Source organism: Equus przewalskii, chromosome 8 (assembly GCF_037783145.1).
Source record: "Equus przewalskii isolate Varuska chromosome 8, EquPr2, whole genome shotgun sequence".
Taxonomy (NCBI): Eukaryota; Metazoa; Chordata; class Mammalia; order Perissodactyla; family Equidae; genus Equus; species Equus przewalskii.
In genome coordinates this window covers 50132185-50152318 of record NC_091838.1, presented here as the reverse complement: position 1 = coordinate 50152318, position 20134 = coordinate 50132185, and the positions used below count along the sequence as shown (strand labels likewise).

The 20134-nt window shown below is 42.0% G+C and overlaps 1 long non-coding RNA gene across 1 annotated transcript; it reads right to left on the bottom strand.

The window, feature by feature from the left end:
* Nucleotides 1-3425: 3425 nt before the first annotated feature.
* On the bottom strand, nucleotides 3426-4255 carry LOC139085091 (uncharacterized). Its single transcript, XR_011543125.1, has 2 exons — nucleotides 4051-4255; nucleotides 3426-3663 (listed from the first exon to the last, which is right to left on the bottom strand). It is a non-coding gene; the product is annotated as an uncharacterized lncRNA (long non-coding RNA).
* Nucleotides 4256-20134: the final 15879 nt, after the last annotated feature.

Here is a 20134-nt window from a genome sequence, read left to right as displayed (position 1 = left end):
ATTAATTGTGGCATAGAAGTTACCCCTTTCAATTAGGTAAAATTATTCTAAGAGCTGGGTCACCTCATCGGCATCTGCTTACTGTGTCTCCAGGAACTTCTGCTTCTTGGTAAACCTTTATCGTCTGATGATTTGTCAAGGTTATGTTTGGAATAGTACATCCCTGGGCTATCTCCCAGTCACCTCGCCTCCCCAGCCCATAATCATGCACATAGACGAAGGCAAAGTCCTGCATTTTTGCTCTGATTGTAGTTCTCTTGCTCCAGATTTCACAATTATCGAGGCCAGGATGATACGGTTACTAAAAGCCAAGATAATCTTAGTGGCATCATGACCACTGTAAGAAATAAGTGCATTGACAGACATACACTGTCCTGTGTGCTTAAGAACACTGCTAGAGTACTGTATTCTACTCCAGGCCACATGTTTTAAGAGGAAATACAGCACAGGAATGATTCTAAGCAAAGTGAGCATGGTTGTGAGGGGTCTAGAAACCACCTCAAAGAAGGAAGAGTTGAAAATTGGAGCAGGATGGCAAAGAGCAGACAAAATGCAAAAATCCAAAGGGCTGTCACCAAAGGGAGAGAAGAGCCTTGGTCATCTGTACTCAGGAGGAGGATCTAAACTTCTCTGAGACTATCTGTCGCATTCCAGGAAGTGCTGAAAGTTGAGGCAATCATTGAAGATGATGTTCGCGTTAATAATAGTCCAGTTGCCCCAGTGGTGAGTACACAGGAGCAGAGGCACTGTCAGAATGTGCAGTGGTACCTCTGTGAGGCCTCCTGTTTAGGGGTAGTTTGCAAAGGGCAATTGCAGTTGATTCTAGAAAACAAAGATTATATTCCAGAAGTAGGCTATGAATTGGCAATGTCTAAATCCCCAAAACTGAGCTTAATAGGTCATGCATGTCTCAGGGACTGAAACTGGATACCTGTCCTTGAAACAGTGGTTTTTTTTTGAAGATTGACAACTGATGCCAACCTTTTTTTTTTCTGCTTTTTCTCCCCCAAATTCCCCGAGTATATAGTTGTATCTTTTTTAGTTATGAGTCCTTCTAGTTGTAGCATATGGGACGCCACCTCACGTGGCCTGACGAGTGGTGCCATGTCTGTGTCTAGGATCCAAACTGGCGAAACCCTGGGCTGCTGAAGCAGAGCGCGCAAACTTAACTACTCTGCCACAGGGCTGGCCCCCTGAAACAGTCTTGAAGCATAACCAGTTCATAAGGGCAAAGCTCTTGGGGGACAGACCTCAGGCTTTAAACAGCAGGGCTCAGGCACACCATTTTTCTCTCAACTTTATCAACTTTTCATTTGGAAGATATGCCACCCAGCCCTGTCTTGCCCAGCAACTGCGCCAACACCTCCTGCACTGTGGATTCTCTCTGATGCTTGAGCCACTTGAGTTAGCTCCATTATTCCTGGAATTCATTCATTCACTCAACTAACATTTATGGAGCACCTCCTATGAATTACAATCCTGTGCTAGACACTGGGAATAAAACTAAGAAAAAGACATGGTCTCTGTCCTCAAAGAACTCTGAGTCTACTAAGAAAGATTTCTAAAGACGTGAATGCAGAACAGGGTGGCGAATGCATGGTAGAGGTGAGTACAGGTTGTCTGAGATGGGGAGAGGGAAGACAAGAAGAGGCACTGCCACAGAAGACTTCCTGGAGGAGGTGATATCTGGCTGTTATAAAGAGTATGGCATGGAGAGTAATGAAAGGAAGGGCATTCGGTCAAGGTGGCTGCCTGTGGCCTGGCATAGAGGTAAGGAACAGCCTGTGTTCAGGGAACTGTAGAGCTGAGGTTGCCAGAGCTTATGATGCAAGGGAGGCAGTATCCAGAAATGAGGCTGGAGAGGCCAGCAGGCCATAGAGTGTGGTGAGTTCTGTGTTCCTTGCAAAGGTGATTGGACTTTGTCCTGTAGTCAGTGAGAAGCTTCAGATGGTTTGTAACCAGGACTGGCCCGGTCTGGTTGTTTAGGCAGAGCCTTCCAGTGGCATGTAGAGGCTGGACTCGAGGGAGCCAGGTTGTATCTGGAATATCATTTAGAAGGCCATTGCTGTCATGCAGGCCAGCAGCTTTCTGCAGTAGTGCTGTGTCCTAATCAATCTGAGGACGGCCTCTAGTTCCTGCCAGGGGCCAGGAAACTGCCCAGGATCTGAAGCCCGTTTCATCTGTACTGCGTGCCCAGAGCCATAGGAGCCAATGTCCTGTGCATTATTTATGAGTGTATCTTTCTCAGCCAGCCCTGGTGGTCTAGTGGTTAGGACTCGGTGCTCTCACCACTGTAGCCCCGGTTCGTTTCCCAGTCAGGGAACCACACCACCCAACTGTTGGTTGTCCTACAGGCTGCATGTTGCTGTGATGCTGCAAGTTATGCCACCAGTATTTCAAATACCAGCAGGGTCACCCATAGTGGACAGGTTTCAGCGGAGTTTCCAGACTAAGTCAGACCAGGAAGAAGGACCTGGCCACCCACTTCTGGAAAAATTGGTGATGAAAACTCTATGAATAGCAGCAGAGCATTGTCTGATATAGTGCCGAAAGGTGAGAGGATGGCACCCGAAGTCCAGGCAGGTTCCGTTCTGCTGTACACAGGGTTGCCAGGAGTCAGAAGTGATTGGATGGCACTAACAACAAAAAATATTTTCTTCAGAAGAAAAAAGATGGGGCCCATGGTGTAGGAGAGAGATGACCAGGATCTGAACTTGCACAGCAACAGCTGGGTTGGTGAAGAGATGATGACGAGAAAAATCTAGGAGACGCAGTCAGAGGATTTAGTGATTGACTGGTCTTAGGGGGTGGTTGGAGGGAGGGAGAAGACCACAATTATCTCACCCCCCCCACACACCAGGATTTCTAGTATATGTGACAACTTGTGAATGGGATGCCATCGGCTAGGATCTAAAGTACTGCAGAAGGAACGGGGCACATAGAGAAAAGAACATATGAGGACACAGCGGGAAGATGGCCACCTGCAAGCAAGGAGATTGGCCTCAGGAGATACCAAACCTGCTGACACCTACATCTCAGGCTTCTCTTCTCCAGGACTGTGGGAAAATAAATTTCTGTTGGGAGGCCACCCAGCCTGTGGTATTTTGTTATGGCAGCCCTAGCAGACTAAGACAGGTGCATAACCCAGAACCAGAACCACAACCTCTCTGGATTTGCATTCAGAAGGCTCAGCATGTGTTTCCGCTCACCTTGGAGAAATCATGGGCAATAGATGCATTATAGCAGTGGATCTCAACCTTCCAGGAGCATGAGCATCATCTGGAGGGCTTGTCAAACCCCGACTGCTGGGTCCCAACTCGAGAGCTTCTGAGTCAATAGGTCTGAAGAGGGGCCCAAGAACCTGCATTTCTAATAAGCTCTGAGGCTGCTGGTCCAGGCACCACACATTAGAAATTGAAACTGAGAAATTTTAAAAATATTTTTATTAATTTATTTTAAAATAGCAACAACTAATCCATTATATGCTAGAATAAATAATTTACTTTAATGAAAATAGCACTATTTTCTAAACCAAAAAAAATTAATGAGGAGAGTGGCATTATTTTGCAGTTCTGCAAATCTTTTTGCAGCTGGATTCTCGTGTTTGCTTCTATATTCAATCTGTTGCCATATCACACATCACGGAGCCTCTGGAAAACTCCACTGTGCACACATGGAGGATGAGAATGAAAAAGAGAAATAACATCTTGTTATTATCTTGAAAACAGTTTTAATATCACGTTTTCCCTGAAACTGTGTCAGGTACCCCCAAGGGTTCCTGGACCACACTTCGGGAACAGATGATTTACAGGATGGGCAGAAGAAGGAAAGAGCCCCAAAGAAGAGGCCTGGGAGTAGGAGGAATCCAGCAGAGGGCCCTGTAACAGGAGCAGAACCTCGGTTGGTGCTGTAATCAGGACCCACCCAGCTGGGTTGGACTCAGGCTGTCTCTTACCACACGCACATGGATGGGCACACACCAGCCTGTGCAGTGGCGCAGTTTAAAGCACAGCAGAGCAAACCCCCTTAGTACGAGAGGAGAAGTCTCACCGTGTTCAAGCACATGTTGGTCTTCCCGGCTTCTTGGACTGTTTGTTCTGCTCCCCAGGGCAGGACTTTGGCACTACATCCTCTCATGAAGCTTTATGACCTCCTGGGCTTTGGAGTTGGTTGATTTTCCTGGAGCCCTGGTGCTGTTCTTCTCCTTCCTTTCTCCTTGCCGTTAGCCTTTGTCCACAGCATGCATTTCCTCCCCCTCACTGCTCCACAAAACCAGGCCTTCAGAGCTGTCTAGCTGGAGACCCAGCCGTTACTTCCTCCAGTCTGCTATTTCTCTTACATTTCCACCCTGCTTTTAAAGAACAGGATTTTATTAGAATGTGCCTTTGACACTCACCTATATTTTTAAAGCCATTCCTTTCCGGTTCGACAACAGGTAGACTTTGGATTTCAGGACGCATGCTGAGCAATAAATATTTATTAAATGAATAAATAAATATAGATTAGCATTCCTCCAGAGACAGAAACATGAAATGACCCTGCCGTGTGTCCTCTCTTGAGAGTAAGAAAATTCTTTCCCGAGTCCTCCCTGCACACTTTCCTCCTCTCTCACTGGCCAGGATTGTCGCACATGCTCACTAAAAACAAATCGTTTGGCAAGAGACATTAGCCCCATGGGGCTGTAAAGAGACTGTGCCTCCCCTGAAGGACATGGCTGCTTGGAGGACGGTGAACAACATCTGGTTCTATTAGCAACGAAGAAGGGTGAGTGGCAGGCATACTTGGTTGACTATTGGGTAGACAACTGAGAGCATCTGCCACAAAGTACCGTCTTCCTCAGTAGTGGCAATCTTACCATTTCCCCATTCCTGTCAACCACAGGAAAGTCCTTGCCTTGTTTAGCCAACCTACCATCAGTTATTTCAGTTCTGGGTATCTATTGAAAATGGGAGACCTCCAGGAGGCGGGCTTAGGATAAAGCACCAGGGCAAGTAAACCCCTAAATTCAAAGGATGTATCACAAAGTTGCCTTCATAGATGTTAACCCATGATACCCACTCTTGTCTTGTATTGGTAGTTTTTCTAGTACACAAAGGCTGATCAGAGAATACAGCTCTATTTTTAGAGAAGTAGTCCCATCTCAGTGTGGTTGCCATGGAATGTTCCCAAGAAGATTCATTTTCAGGAATGTTTTATGCAAAGTCCAAGAAGCTTACACAAATTTCCCTGCTTACTCACGGTCTTGTCTGCAATGGTTGCTTCCTGCCTCCCCAGGGATTCTAATCTCATTGGAATGTGCTTTTTTTCCCTCCTGGGGTGATCATTTGTGGCGTCCCACTTACTGAGGAGCCACACGTAAGTCTGAGAAATGTCACCAAGAAGCTAGATTTAGTGGTCAGTCTTCTTTTTTTTTTTGAGGAAGATTAGCCTTGAGTTAACATCCACTTCCAATCCTCCTCTTTTTGCTGAGGAAGACTGGCCCTGAGCTAATATCCATGCCCATCTTCCTCTATTATATATGTGGGACACCTGCCACAGCATGGCTTGACAAACAGTGTATAGCTCCACACCTGGGATCCAAACCAGAAAACCCCAGGCCACAGAAGCAGTGCGCACGAACCTAACCGCTAGCCACTGGGCTGGCCGCTGTGGTCAGTCATTTTTCCACGGCATTTTGTTATCTCTTGATAATTCCTCAAATGAAACCTAGGCTCTCTCATAATGCTTATATTCTTTCCTAGGCTCATTACAGTCTTCAGGTTCCTGAAGGATTGGGCCATTGGCCGAACTCAATTATTAGGCATTTGTTTTCAAATTGCTATTAATGATGTCTACCATACCTCCATTATAATGATCATTATTACACTTTAGCTCATTGGTTGCTTTATTTGCACACCAAAGAAGAAAGTGTGAGTCCTTTTGATAAATTTTCTCCACTTACAGGTTCTCCACCAATTTATCTAAAAGAATCTAAGATGATTTTTCCATTCCCTCTTCTATTCTGCCTGCTGTAGCTTAGTGCACCAGTAAAAATGAAATATATATGCAGTTTATAAGTTTATAGATTAATAGTTCTCAGTAAAATACTTGCCTAACTGATAGTCATCTTTCACAAAATAACTTTCAAATGGATATATATAGAAAATTTGAGTTTTAATTAGATTTTTTAAAGTTTCATAGAAGTAATTAGAGGGGACACCACAAATTTGGCCATTAACATTTCATGCCCTTTAGTGTTGTGTAACTTTTTTTCATTGCCATATTTTTGGTTTCCCCAAAGTTTGCCAAAAAGGCAGGGACCATATCCAACATTTCTTTGTATATTCCACAATATTAAAACAATGTGTTGGGCACATAATAGATGTTAAATAATGCATATTGCATTGAACTGACATTCTAGTCTTGCCTTCATAGGAGTCTCAGAGCATCTAGAACAGATGGATAGACTCAGGTTGGGAAGACAATTAATCTCTTTTGAATTCTGTCGCCAAAATGAAGTTAAAAATTTGGCTCAACGATATGAAAACAAACAACCTGATTTAAAAATAGGCCAAAGACCTGAACAGATACCTCACCAAAGAAAATGTCCAGGTGGCAAATAAGTATATGAAGAGGTGCACCACATCATACGTCGTTAGGGAATTCCACATTAGAACAACAATGAGATGTCATGCCATATCTGTTAGAATGGCCAGAATCCAGAATACCGACACCACCGAATGCTGATGAGGATGTGGAGTAATAGGAACTCTCATTCACTGCTGATGGGAATGCAAATGGTACAGACACTTTGGAAGACAGTTTGGTGGTTTCTTACAAAACTAAACATTCTCTTACCATATGGTCCAGCAGTTATGCTCCTTGGTATTTACATGAGTTGAAATCAGTTGAAAACTTATGTCCACACAAAACCTGCACATGGCTGTTTATAACAGCTTTATTCATAATTGTCAAAACTTTGGAGCAACCAAGATATCCTTCAGGAGGTGAGTGGATAAATAAACTGTAGTACATCCAGACAATGGAATATTATTCAGTGGTAAAAAGAAATAAGCTATCAAGTCGTGAAAAGACATGGAGGAAAGTTAAATGCATATTACTAACTGACGTTGCCAACCTGAAAAGGCCACATACTATAGTATGATTCCAACTATATGACGTTCTTGAAAAGGCAAAACTATGGAGACAATAAGAAGATCAGTGGTTGCCAGGGGTGGTGGGGGCAGGATGAACAGGCAAAGCACAGAGAATTTTTAGGGCAGTGAAACTATTCTGTATGCCACTATGATGGTGGATACATGTCATTATACATTTGTAAACCCAGAGAATGTACAATACCAAGAGTGAACCCTAATGTAAACCATGGCTTTGAGTGATAATGATGTGTCAATGTAGATTCATCAATTCTAACAAACATACCATTCTGGTCGTGATGGTGATAATGGGAGAGGCTATGTGTATGTGGGGCAGGAGTGATATATGAAATCTCTGACCTTCCATTCAATTTTGCTGTGAACTAAAACTGCTCTACAAAATAAAGTCCATTTTTTAAAAAGCTGGGTATGATTGGGTGGAAAAGTACAGTGTTGACTAAGGCCCCCATGAAGTCATGGCTCTGAGTCACTGTTTGAATAAAGGCTCCCTAGAATTGCCATTTCCCCCATTGCAAAAATCACTTTGACTGTGGCAATATGCAGAGCAGATCCATATGGAATGGCATTTCTCTAACTACAGAAGAGTACAGGAACTCAGGGCATATCCAAAAACTTTAAACCTTTTGTTCTAGAGGCGCAGTATCTGTTTCATTTATCTTCACCAGGCCTCAGATTGGGAAAAGCTTTCAGCTTATCACTTGTTTTCCTTTTCTGCCATCCTTCTCCCATGTTTATTGCAGAATTTTCAAGGATTTTGTACTGAAGGTTGACATCCCTGTAGGCATAACTCACATTTCCCCGGTCAGATGGTTTCTGTGTCATTCCGTGCTGACTCTTGACCATCAGTGATTCCCAGATGTACTCACTCCACATAAATCCTACTGTGCGTGTCCTCTTACTTTGCTACTCATTTTGCAGTATAAACAAGCTGAAAATCAGGCTCACTTGGATGGAATGATTCAACTCCAGTTGAGATCATCAGAGGGCCGGAGATATACATTCTTATAATACTTTAACAAACATTTATTGAGTGGCTTTTATGTGACAGACACTCTGTACTGGGGGCTATGTTGTCCTATCAGTTAAGATGCTTTCAGCAGCAAGTAACAGAAAATTCAAATCAATGTGGCTTAAACAATAAAGAAATTTATTTTCTCTATTAACATGAAATTCAGACAGAGGGTTGCTCCAGAGTTGGTTAATTCAATGACTCAACCATATCATCAAGGATTCAGATTTTTTCCATCTTTATGTTCTGCCACTCTTAAGGTTCGACTTTGTCCCTACATCATTATCCCCCTTGGGGAGACAGTTGGTCCAGGTGTCCCTGATGGATGCAACAATGTCTAGAAAAGAAGAGGACCATCTCTTGTGGTTAAGAGGAAGAGAATCTTTCCCAGTAACCCTGTGCCCTTTCACATCTCATTGAAGAGAGGGGATCACATGCCCAACCCTAAAACAGTCTTGAACCAGAGGAAGGAGATAACCACAATAAACTTAAGCAAATCAAGATGAAAGTCCACGTAGAATAGAACTGCTACTTGAGTAAATTGAGGTTCTGTAATGAAAAAAGATGGAGGAATGAATGAAAGCCCCAAAGAATGGGGCTGGTTGTCAGGGTAACCAACGACATGATTAAGGGATTGGAACTTTCAGTCCCATTGCCCTGACCTCCGAGGAAGGAAGATGGGCTGGAGGTTCAATCAATCGTCAATGGCCAATGATTTATTCAATCACACCTATGTAATGAAGCCTACATAAAAACCCAAAAGGACCATAGTTGAAGAGCTTCCAAGTTGGTGAACACGTGGAGATGCTGAGTTGGTAACCAATAGCTTCCGGTTGAGGACACAGATACGTAGAATAGGATGTTAAAGATTTCTTTTTCTTCAGAACTTTGGATGAACCCGAGTAGATAGCATATAACCACACATTCTACAGAGAGATGCTGGACATACCTATGCAACCTTTGACCCCTTAGCAGGTCTAGCCTCATCACCCTATCCACTTTTAGACTATATACTCTTTGTGTATTCATCTGTATCTGGTTTCCTTTGCTGAGCATAATGTTTTTGAGAGCCATCCATTATTGCATGTATCAGTAGTTTGTTCCCTTTCGTAGTTTCTTTTCCACAGCAAAATTCCATAGTTTGTTTATCCGTTTATCTGCAAAGATTACACCCCATCACCATTTACAGTCTAGAGTGAGCAAATGTACCAGCTCCTTTCTGGAAAGCAAGGTTTTGCTCTGGGGGCCTGGAACTCTGAAGTGGTCCCATGGCAGAGGGATGACCCTGAAGGCCAGGAATGTGCTGAGAGAAGAGGATGGTGTGCCAGTGAGCACCCCCCTGCTGCTTCCACTGGAATAGGGGCCCCAGATTCAAGTAGGATTGTCCTGGAGGCTGCTGGGGATTCCCTAAGAAGGCAAGGAAGTGCAGATTTTCCTCCCCTTATAACTCGTCACCAGGACTCCTTTTGGTCTACGATTCTTGGACTTTGCATCAGAAGCAAGAATCCAAACTACACCCCAGGCTGCTGCAAAGATATTTTTCCCCTCTTGCCTGACAGAGTCCTGGAAAAAAGAAGGCAGAGGGAGACAGGGAGGTTCCCCTCATGTCTGAGCCCAGGAGGGTGCATTATTAGCAAACTCTTGGCCTTGAAGTTAGGAGTCAAGTCCAGTATATCTAATTCAATTCCAATTTTCTGTTGGAATTATAATAATCCTAAATCTCAGCACGTCCAGAACTATGAGCTAAACATTTAATTCCTCAGTATATTTAACTCATGTGGTTATGAGTCATGGTTAATACATTCAACAGATATGCTGGTTTCCAAGCTGCACATCCAAAGTAAGGGTTTTAATTGTTTCTTAGAGATTTGCTCATGTCTGCATACCAGCAGTCAGGCTTGGCTGACCAAAGCCGTCTTGAAATATTTAACTTAGAATTCGGTGTAGAACTAAAACATGTCAAATATTTGTAAGATCTCTAACCAGAGACACAGGTCACTCATCAAAGTTAAGTTCCAAACCAAGTTACAGTAGGAGGGAAAACCAACTATGTATTTTATACATTAATATCATACATGGAATGAATAAAATTTTACATGTCGTAGGATTTTTTTTTGCATGTAGGAACAAGCATATTGTGCTTTTTTCAAAATTGAAAGAAGGAAGTGGTTGTCTGTTGAGCAATAATTTTGAAAATTCTAGTACAATATTGAAGATAATGAAATTCATAAAGCTGCTTATCTTCATTTTGCCCTATATCTTGAACTACAGTATGCCTCCATTGACCCGAAAGGTCAAATGAAACAAATCAAGTAATACAAGTTTGCGAAACAGGCTGTTCTTTCTTACCACTTTGGGCACACACACATGCACGCTCGCACACACGCGTTCCGCCCCAGTTTTGGAGGTGGGTGGGGAATAGCATATAATCACTTCAAAATCAAACAATATAGTGTATAAAGCAGAAAGTAAAAGGTCTCCCTGTTATTAACCCTTACCATAATCTTACTCCTCCAAAAGAACTGCTGTCCATAGTTTGATACATATGTTTTCAGTCATTAAATGTACACACCCAACAGTATTTGAATGTAAATTAAATAAGATTATTTTATACATAAGTGATATTGTGATTTATAATAAGAAATATTTATTTGGTCTTTGTCCCCATTTCTGGCACAGAGCTCTGAAAATCCTTGGAATTTCTGAAGTGATGAGAGCAGTAAAGTTGTCTTGTTATTGATAACAAACCCCTTTCAACCATACCTGAGTTTATGTTAATGAGGTGACTTTTAGAAAGCCCCAAAGGATGGGGCTGGTTGCCGGGGGGACCAACTACATGATTAGGGGGTTGGAACTTTCAGTCCCACTGCCCTGACCTCCAAGGAAGGAAGATGGGCTGGAGGTTCAACCAATTGCCAATGGCCAATGATTTACTCAACCACGCCTATGCAATGAAGCCTACTTAAAAACCCAAAAGGATGGTGTTTGAAGAGCTTCCAAGCTGGAGAACACGTGGAGATGCTGGAAAAGTGGCCACTCAGAGAACATGGAAATTCCAGCCCCATTCCCCATACTTGGCTCTATGTACCTCTTCATCTGGCTGTTCATCTGAATCTTTTATACTATCCTTTATAATACACTGATAAAGGTAAGTAAATGTTTCTCTGAGTTCTGTGAGCCACTCTACCAAACTAATCAACCCTGAGGAGGTGGTGGTGGGAACCTCCCATCTATAGTGGTGGATCAGAAGCACTGGTGACAGCCTGCACTTGCAATTGGCATCTGCAGTTAAGGGAAATCTTCTGGGACTGAACCCTTAACCTGTGGGATCTCCAGGTAGATAGAGTCAGAACTGAGTTAAATGCTTGGTGGTGGTGAAAAAAACACACGTATTGGAACATATTATGCTATAACCTGCTTTTTTCACTAATGATACTTCCTAGACATCTTTCTCTAAGAACATTTATAGTTCTTCCTTATTCTTTATAACATTTTCAGAGTATTCCATTGAATGGGATAAATTGTATAACTACTCACATATTTGCAGGCACAAGTTTCTATAATAAACGATGCTTCAATTAATGTGATTGAATAATATTCTAGTATAATTCTAATCCCTATCTGAATTTATCTGTTTATCTGTTTATCTTGTTTGTATTTGTAGTTACTTTCTTATTGTCTGACAGCCCTTGGAATATAAGCTCTGCGAAAGCAGGGGCCTTGTCCCTTGTTCCCCATTATAGCCTTAGCACCTGAGACAGTACCTGACAAATGTCATTTGTTGTTATTACTGGGAGCACTCGGATATTTCCAGATCCTTTCCATGATCCAAGGGCAACTTGGGGTGAGGTGGCTACTTCTGGTCTTCTCCCTGCCTAGTCCCCTTTCTGAGCCACTTAGAACTCCTTCCTGCCTAAGGAGTGACTTTTTGCAGATTCTACGTCTCTAAAACCTTGAAATCTTCACAGCTGGAAAAATTAGGAACCCATTCAGGTCTCAGGAATTCCACCCCAATCCTTTGCAACTTATCTGGCTGTATAAGGTGGGTGGGGGAGCCAGGACACATTCTGTCACTCATATCCCTTGACCCCTTTGCTCCTGGTAGGATCTGATGGCTTATTTCCCGTCTGGATATCTTCTTTGGTGAGGTGCCTATTAAGGCCTATTGCCCATTTTTTCAGTCTGATTGTTTGTTTTCCTGTTGTTGAGTTTTAAGAGTTCTTTGTATATTTTGGATAACAATTCTTTATCAGATGTATCTTTAGCAATATTTTCTCCCAGTCTTGCTTGTCTTCTAATTCTCTTGACAGTGTCTGTCACAGAGCAGAAGTTTTGCATTTTAATGAAATCCAGCTTATCAATTCTGTCTTTCATGGATCATGCCTTTGGGGTTGTATCTAAAAAGTCATCGCCATACCCAAGGTCATCTAGGTTTTCTTCTATATTATCTTCTAGGAATTTTATAGTTTCGTGTTTTATATTTAGGTCTATGATCCATCTTGAGTTAATTTTTGTGAAAGGTGTAAGATCTGTGTATAGACTCCTTTTTTTGCATGTGAGTGTCCAGTTGTTCCAGCACCATTTGTTGAAGTATGTGAGTTTTTTCAATCTTTACTTTTACCCAACCAACTGTAATTAGCAACACAGGGTTGAGAAGAAAGCAAAATCTGTCTTTTTCCATTTGATTTATCAATAGATTTACCAAAAATCCCTATGGCATGTAAGTGGTTCCTCATTTAGTTTTACCTTCCTAATTTTTGAGACTGCATGCTAAATTTTTGTGTTTGAGGGTCCTAATAAATGATACCTACGTCTGAAAGCAATTGAGAGACTGACACAGAAGTCAGACAGGTGAAGATAAAAACTCGACTTTTGTTAATCTTAAACCTGCTACTGGAGAATGTGGCTTATTATGAGAGCCACGTGGACTTACTGGTGCTCCTTCCAGCTCTTCCAAAGTTTAGACCTTAGAATAGGTCACCCAGGGGAATATGGGAGTTTGCAGAAGAGACACCTGTACCCTAGTGTGCATGATGGAGCCTTGATGTGGGGGTTCGTTCCTCAGAGGTTCCTAAGCGGTGTTCCAAAAGCTTACATTGACTCTCCCCCAAAATGCACAGGTTTGATATTTACCCACTTTAAAACCTAGAATATCAAGTACATCCTTCAGTTTGCCTTAGTAAGTAGGCCTTTATAACCGGGAAATGGCTCTTTTTCCAAATCCAAAGCAATATGGAATAGGTACCTCAGTAAAAAAAAAAAAAAAAAAAAAAGATTTTACTGTTGTCATGGGCCCCTGTTCTTTGTATGAGATAGAAAATTTTAACTCCTTGCTATATTGCGAGTTCCATCCCATGAGGACCTTGCCTGCAGCCTGCAGTACAGACAACAGCTGACTTTATGACCTCCCCCCAAACCCTGGAAAATGATGAGGAGGGACTGTAGCAGGTGCCTCAGCTCATAGGAGGAACACAAGCCAATTTGGACACTAGCCTCTAGTTCCGCAGGAACCATAAAACTGACCCCAAAATATACAAAGTAGCTATCGAGAGTCATTAGTTCTGGGTCTATAGTGTGTATGTTATCTTGCCAAAATATGACTTATATTTTCTTCTTGGCCGTATTCTAGGAGTGAAGGGCAGATCCAGTAGTGAGAGAACTGCTCTGGGAGGCACTGCTAGTCCCCCAGGCTGCAGCTGGGCTTTACCTTTGGCTGATGTGCATAGTATTTCTATTGGAACAGTTTGTCCTCTTGTTTAAAAACAATGAATCTTTGGTTTAAGCTTCAGGTGGTTAAGAGTGTTATTTTTGCTCTTGGCAAACACGTTAAGAAGAAAAGTCGACTCTCCTGGTCTGGAGGGAAAGGACTAGGTCAATTTCTAAAATCAAGACCGAATCTCTTAGCAGTTTAGGCGGTGGGCAGGTACAAACAAGAAACATTCCCCTTAGGGGGCCGGCCCTGAGGCTGAGTGGTTAAGTTTGCGTGCTCCACTTCGGTGGCCCAGGGCTTTGCCAGTTCGGATCCTGGGCACGGACATGGCACCACTCATCAAGCCGTGCTGAGTGTGCCACATAGCACAACCAGAGGCACTCACAACTAGAATCTACAACTATGTACGGAGGGGCTTTGGGGAGAATAATAATAATAAAAAAAGAAACTTGTTCCCTTCACAGTTCAACCTAAATTTGGAACTCCCCAGCCAGGTGGGAACTGTTGATCACAATTTAGTGGTCCCCAGGAACCCCTAGCCGTGGCTACTAGGACAGAGCCAACTATAAACAGCCCACTTCCTTTTCAGATCCATGGGTTCCTGTCCCTTAGCCCAGAACTCAGGAGCCTGGGCCAACTGCATCTCTCTAAGGGGTGTGGGTGAAAACTCTGAGGAGTCTCTCAAGAACAGGGGTCTGCCTTCTGCGGAAAGCCACGAACACCTTAGACTCCCCTTGATCTTCAGACCTCAGACTCTTGCATTTCTCCACCTGAAGGAGATGAATATAGAAGCAAATTGTAGTGATGAATTACCAACTGCTGGGGGCACTTGTGCTGGTGGTCTGTGTGTGTCGTGGGTGGGGGGGCTTGGCTAGAAAGTATTTGCCATCGTGGGTGTTCTGCTGAATTCAGCCTACTGCAGCCTTTCTTCCTTCCCTCGTGTCCCCCACATCACCCCCTCGGGGGCTGGTCCTCTGGCCGCCTCTGTCTGCCAGTGCTGGGATCAAGTCATCAGGCCTTGGCTCTATTTGTGAAGGTGGGAGTAGAGTCTGGAGAAGCGACTGAATGAGAAAGAAGCAGGTATGGAGGCTCCCGAAAGACATGTGGTGATTGCCAGCTAAGGAGAAATGGTTTCGGGGACAGAGACAAGCACAGGAGGGAGGAAACAAGGGAGTTGGAACTGGATAAACTGGTGGCCTCTCCAGACCTCAGTGGTGTGGGCTGCCCCTCCCTGGCCTGTAGGTGTGCAGCTCACATCCAGTGAAGCAACAACTGCATTCAGGCCAGACCCTGTCAGCAGATGTGGCTGGACCCCCTGAGTCACCATTAGCTAGATATGTGCTTGGGGGACTTTTTAAAAAATTATACCATGTGATATATTAACGACTCTCCTTATAAAAATTTAAACATTATAGATCAGGCTAAAGTCTGCTTTGATCGCCTACAGTGCTGATCCCCTCCACAGAGATAACCCACGTTACCACATTTTCCAGAGTCTTCTATGCATTTGCATACAAAAATACGTGATTATGGAAAACAGTGTTAATCTGTGGGGTGGGGTTTGTTTACAGACATGGTATTACGTTGTAAGTATAGCTTTGCAACTTGCTTTTTGGTCCTTAATGTCTTGAAGGCTTCTGTCAGTGCATTTCAATTTTATTCTTTTTAACTGATGACTCTTTAGGTGTTCTTACCTCTTACACGTGTGGACTCAGTCTCCTCCATCACTCTGTATACTTGCTGAGAGAACAGATTTTTATATTGTTCTTGGTCTCTTCAAGGGGGTCCAGGGTAGCCAGACCCTGCCCTGCCTCCGAAGTCCCTGAGGGACCCTCCTCCCAGTTTTGGATGTGTTGTATACCCCTTTCCTTGTTTTTGCTTTCAAAAAGAAAACCTTTGGACCTCTCAGTATTTGCTGGGCAAGCCTGGAAAACCGTTTCCAGAGTCTGAGGACTAGCGACAAAGAGGCAGTGATGGCTGTCAGTCGAAGAAACACAGTCCTCCTGTTTTGTTTTACTGTACTTTTTATTTGCCCACAGCCTGCCAACAAGGTCAGCTCTAGAAACACAGCGTGCCATTCTCCTTCACTTGGAGTCTGTGGCAGTTAAGAGGTTGAAAATGCCAGTGAGGGTTTTGCCAGTGGTCAACTTTATTTATGGGCTCTGGAGGTTTCTTTTTATGAAAGTGTTCATGGAGACCACTGGACTGGCCATTCGGAAGGACTAAAATCATTAGGGGAGTTCGTACTTTACTGGTGAATTTTTCCAGATAAAGTCTGGAGTCTATGCATTCAGATTTATATATTTCCTGATGGTGAAACGAGTTAGATCCTAGAATAGGCCCCTATGGAAATAAACCCACAAGCTAGGCAGTTTTACTTTAGTTAGAACTATGGAAAATAAGATGGAGAAGATATTAAGATATTTTTTCTTTTGCATTTAGGAAAACCTTTTCCTTAATCTCTGTTGACTTTGTGCCTCTTTTCTCAACGTATTCTAACTGTACTAATATGTAGTAGTGTATTTATAAACATGAGTATTAAAGGTAGGGGTTAATAGACTCTTTCCACTTAGGTATGCTAAAACCCAGAAGTGAAACCAAGGGAGTAAGAAATATTTCAAGTGTGTTCTGTGTAAATGAAGATGAACTACAATGTGCGTTTGGAAAATGATTTATTCGAAGAACTTTCTCTAAGATGTTTCTATCAAAACCTAAGTACATTCACCCTCCCTCACTCTCCCCTTTTATAGTGGAAAATGAGAAAACCTATTCTTAGAAGTTTTTCCTAATTTTCCCTTTTTTCCTTCTAGGGATGGAAAATAAAAACCTCAGATTTGGCTGCTAAAGTTTATTCATTTTAGCAATCTTTTTTTCATTTATTTTAATTTCTAATTAGTATCTACCACTTCCGGTCCTCTCTTCTTTTCCTTTTATCACACTTCTTGTCACATTGCTCCTTTTGGTTTCCACTTCTCCGGCCATGTCCATAACAAACTTTACTACCACTTTCCACTCCTGTTTAGCTCTGGGTCCCAATGTCTTTGGATAATTCGGATTAGCCTTTTAATCTTTTCTTCTCTTTTCTCTTTTTGACACACTGCCATTGTGAGTTAATGAAAGTTTGATTCTTCTGCACATAACAGATCACAGTGGCCTCTGTTAAAATCTTTAGCTTCTGGAATTTAAGTCTTTGATTTGTGCTTTGGGCACAAGCGAGGTAGTAAAGATTACACTTTCCATGCAGAAAAGTAACAGCTGGGCTTCTTGTGGTTATTCAAAATTGTATCTTTCATTTCCTGACAGTACCAGTGCCTGCCTGGGCAATGTTAAAACTTTCCAGCAGTAGTAACTGGAAACGCCCACCAGTGGCACATTTCTGAGAAGTAGGGAAGCACTAAAACTGTGATTTTGATGATGGGTGGCAATTAAAAGCTGTTTTTGGTCTAGTTTTTCGAGGAAAGTCTAGAGGAGATTCCTGCAGTAGCACGAATAGCGTAGCAGTGATGGATCCCAATGGATGTACTGAGTCTTTTTGAAAGACGGCATTCCATACAGTTCTGTTGAGGATTTGTGGCCAACTTTCAAAGTGAAATGCTGCTTTATTGACATCTTTACTGCTGTCGAGATTAGCTGCACATCCTTCATGCCAAACTTCTTGTTGGAAATGTAAATATATTATGTAATTTAGGTCAACTTTCTTGGTTTAAAAATGCTATGTAATTTTCACAAAAATTAATACCACCATCTCTGAAATAGCAGGCTCTTTTTGCATCAAAGACTCTGGTCCCACAAAAAAGAGAAATTGCTGTTTTCTTTTGTATTAGATTTTTGTAGTTTGCTATTAAAAATGAAGATTTTTAAAATTCAAGCTTACTGACGACAAATATTACGCCCATGGTCGAGAAATCATTTAGAATATAGTTGGATATGGATGCAAATTTTCATCCCAAATAAATCACTAACAAATCAAATCTAGCAGTATAATAAATGATACATTGTGATCAATTAGAGTTATTCAAAGAATGAAAGGATGGCATTGTATTAAGAAATTTACTGACTACATCACATTTGTAGATTGAAATATTGCTGGCCAGTTGCTCACTAAGCCTGTTTCTTCTCCGTCCCAGGTGCAGACCTAGACTACATTTCCCAGCCTCCCTTGCACTTAGGTGTGGTTCTGTGCCTGAGTTCTGGCAAATGGAATGTGGCTGGAAATTATGTGTACCACTTCCCGCTCCGACATATTTTTCTTGTGCAGTCGTTTACTCTCTCTCTTGTTCTATCTGCTGGCTGGGTGCAGAGAATCCTGCAGAAGAATCTGAAGCCCTAACAGATAGCAGATTCACAAGATGAAAGTGGTGGGTCCTTGAATAATCACTTGGAAGGCTACCTGAATAACATTTGCACCTAACTGTCACATGAGTGATAACAGTTTCTTAAGCTATTAAGATTTTGAAGATTGTTTGTTAGCAGTTAGCCTACCTTGACTAATACTGATAGCAAAAAGGCATCTGATAAAATTCAATTTAAAAAAATTTCTTAAAAAATTGTGAAATGGAATAGAATTCTTATCAACTTGTTAAAAAATCTCTTATGTCAAATGCCAACATTGTTCTTAATGATGAAGTACAGTACCACAGGCGTTTTCATTAAAATAAGTAAGACAGGATGCCTACTGCTACGACTGTTAATGATTACTGGCTCCAAGTTCCAGCTAATGATGAGAAATGAAATTACCATTATTTGAGACAAAAAGATCATCCAACTAGAAAATCCAGGAAAATTAACTACAAAATTATTAGAGTGACTAAGAGACTTTAATAAGTCATCTGTTACAAACAAATATTAAAAATTAAAGTTTTCTATATGACCTTTAAAAAGTAAATTATGTACATAAAAGAATCATAAAACAAAAAGAAACTATTTAAACAGAACAGACATAAGAAGTACTCTGTGAAGTCAAAAAATGATAGCCAAAATAAAAATTCAATAGAGGGGCCGGCCCCGTGGCCGAGTGGTTAAGTTCCCGCGCTCCGCTGCAGCAGCGCAGGGTTTCACTGGTTCGGATCCTGGGCGCGGACATGGTACCACTTGTCAGGCCATGTTGAGGCGGCATTCCACGTGCCACAACTAGAAGGACCTGCAAGTAGGATATACAACTATGTACCAGGCGGGATTTGTGGAGATAAAGCAGAAGAAAAAAAAAATTCAATAGAAATTTAGAAGAAATGTTTGAGAAATTTTCTTAGAAATAGAACAAAAATTCAAAACGATGGACCATAGGAGACGAATAATGAGAAAATTAGAGGATCCATCCAGGATGTCCAATAGTTGGTTAAAAGGAATTTCAACAAAAAAAAGCCAAAGGGAGGAAATTATCAGACACATAATTAAAGAACATGTCGCTGAATAGAATGGCTGAAGCCCATGCTTTATTCATTTCCTTTAGTTTTTTTCTAATGTACTTTCTTTTCTAGGACACCACATTACCTTCAGTCACCATGTCTCCTTGGGCTCCTCTTGGGTGTAAGTTCCTCAGACTGTTTTTGATGATCTTGATAGTTTTGAGGAGTACTGGTCAGGTATTTTGTAAAATGTCCATCTGTTGGGATTTGTCTGATGTTTTTCTCATGACTAGACAGAGGTTATAGATTTGGGGGATGAAGGTCACAGTGATCAAGTGCCATTTTCATCACATCATATGAAGGGTATATACTCTCAATGTGACTTATTACTGTTAATGTTAACCACCATCACCTGAGGTAGCATCCATCAACTTTCTCCACTGTAAAAGTCACTCTCCTCCAGCCCCCTTCCCTACTATATTTTTTAGAAGGAAGGTACTATGTGCTGCCCAGACTTAAGGAGTGGAGAGTTATACGGAACAAGGGCAGAATATATACATAAATCAGTTGGATAAATACCTAGGAGCACGATTGCTGGATCATATGGTAAGACCCATGTTTAGCTAAGAAACTGCCCAAATATTTTCCAAAGTGGCTGTACCATTTTGCGTTCCAATCAGCAATAAAGGAGAGTTCCTGTTGTTCTGCATCCTCACCAGAAATTTGTATTGTCAGCTTTTTGGATTTTAACCATTTTAATAGGTGTGTCATGGTATCTCATTGTTGTTTTCCTTGCTGACCTTTTTAACTTAAATGAACTTAAATCCATGCCTGCTAATTCAGGCGTACGTCTTGATCCTTCTCTCATCTGATGTTTGTGCCAATTCTTGTTCATGTATTGTCTTTTGCGTCCCTG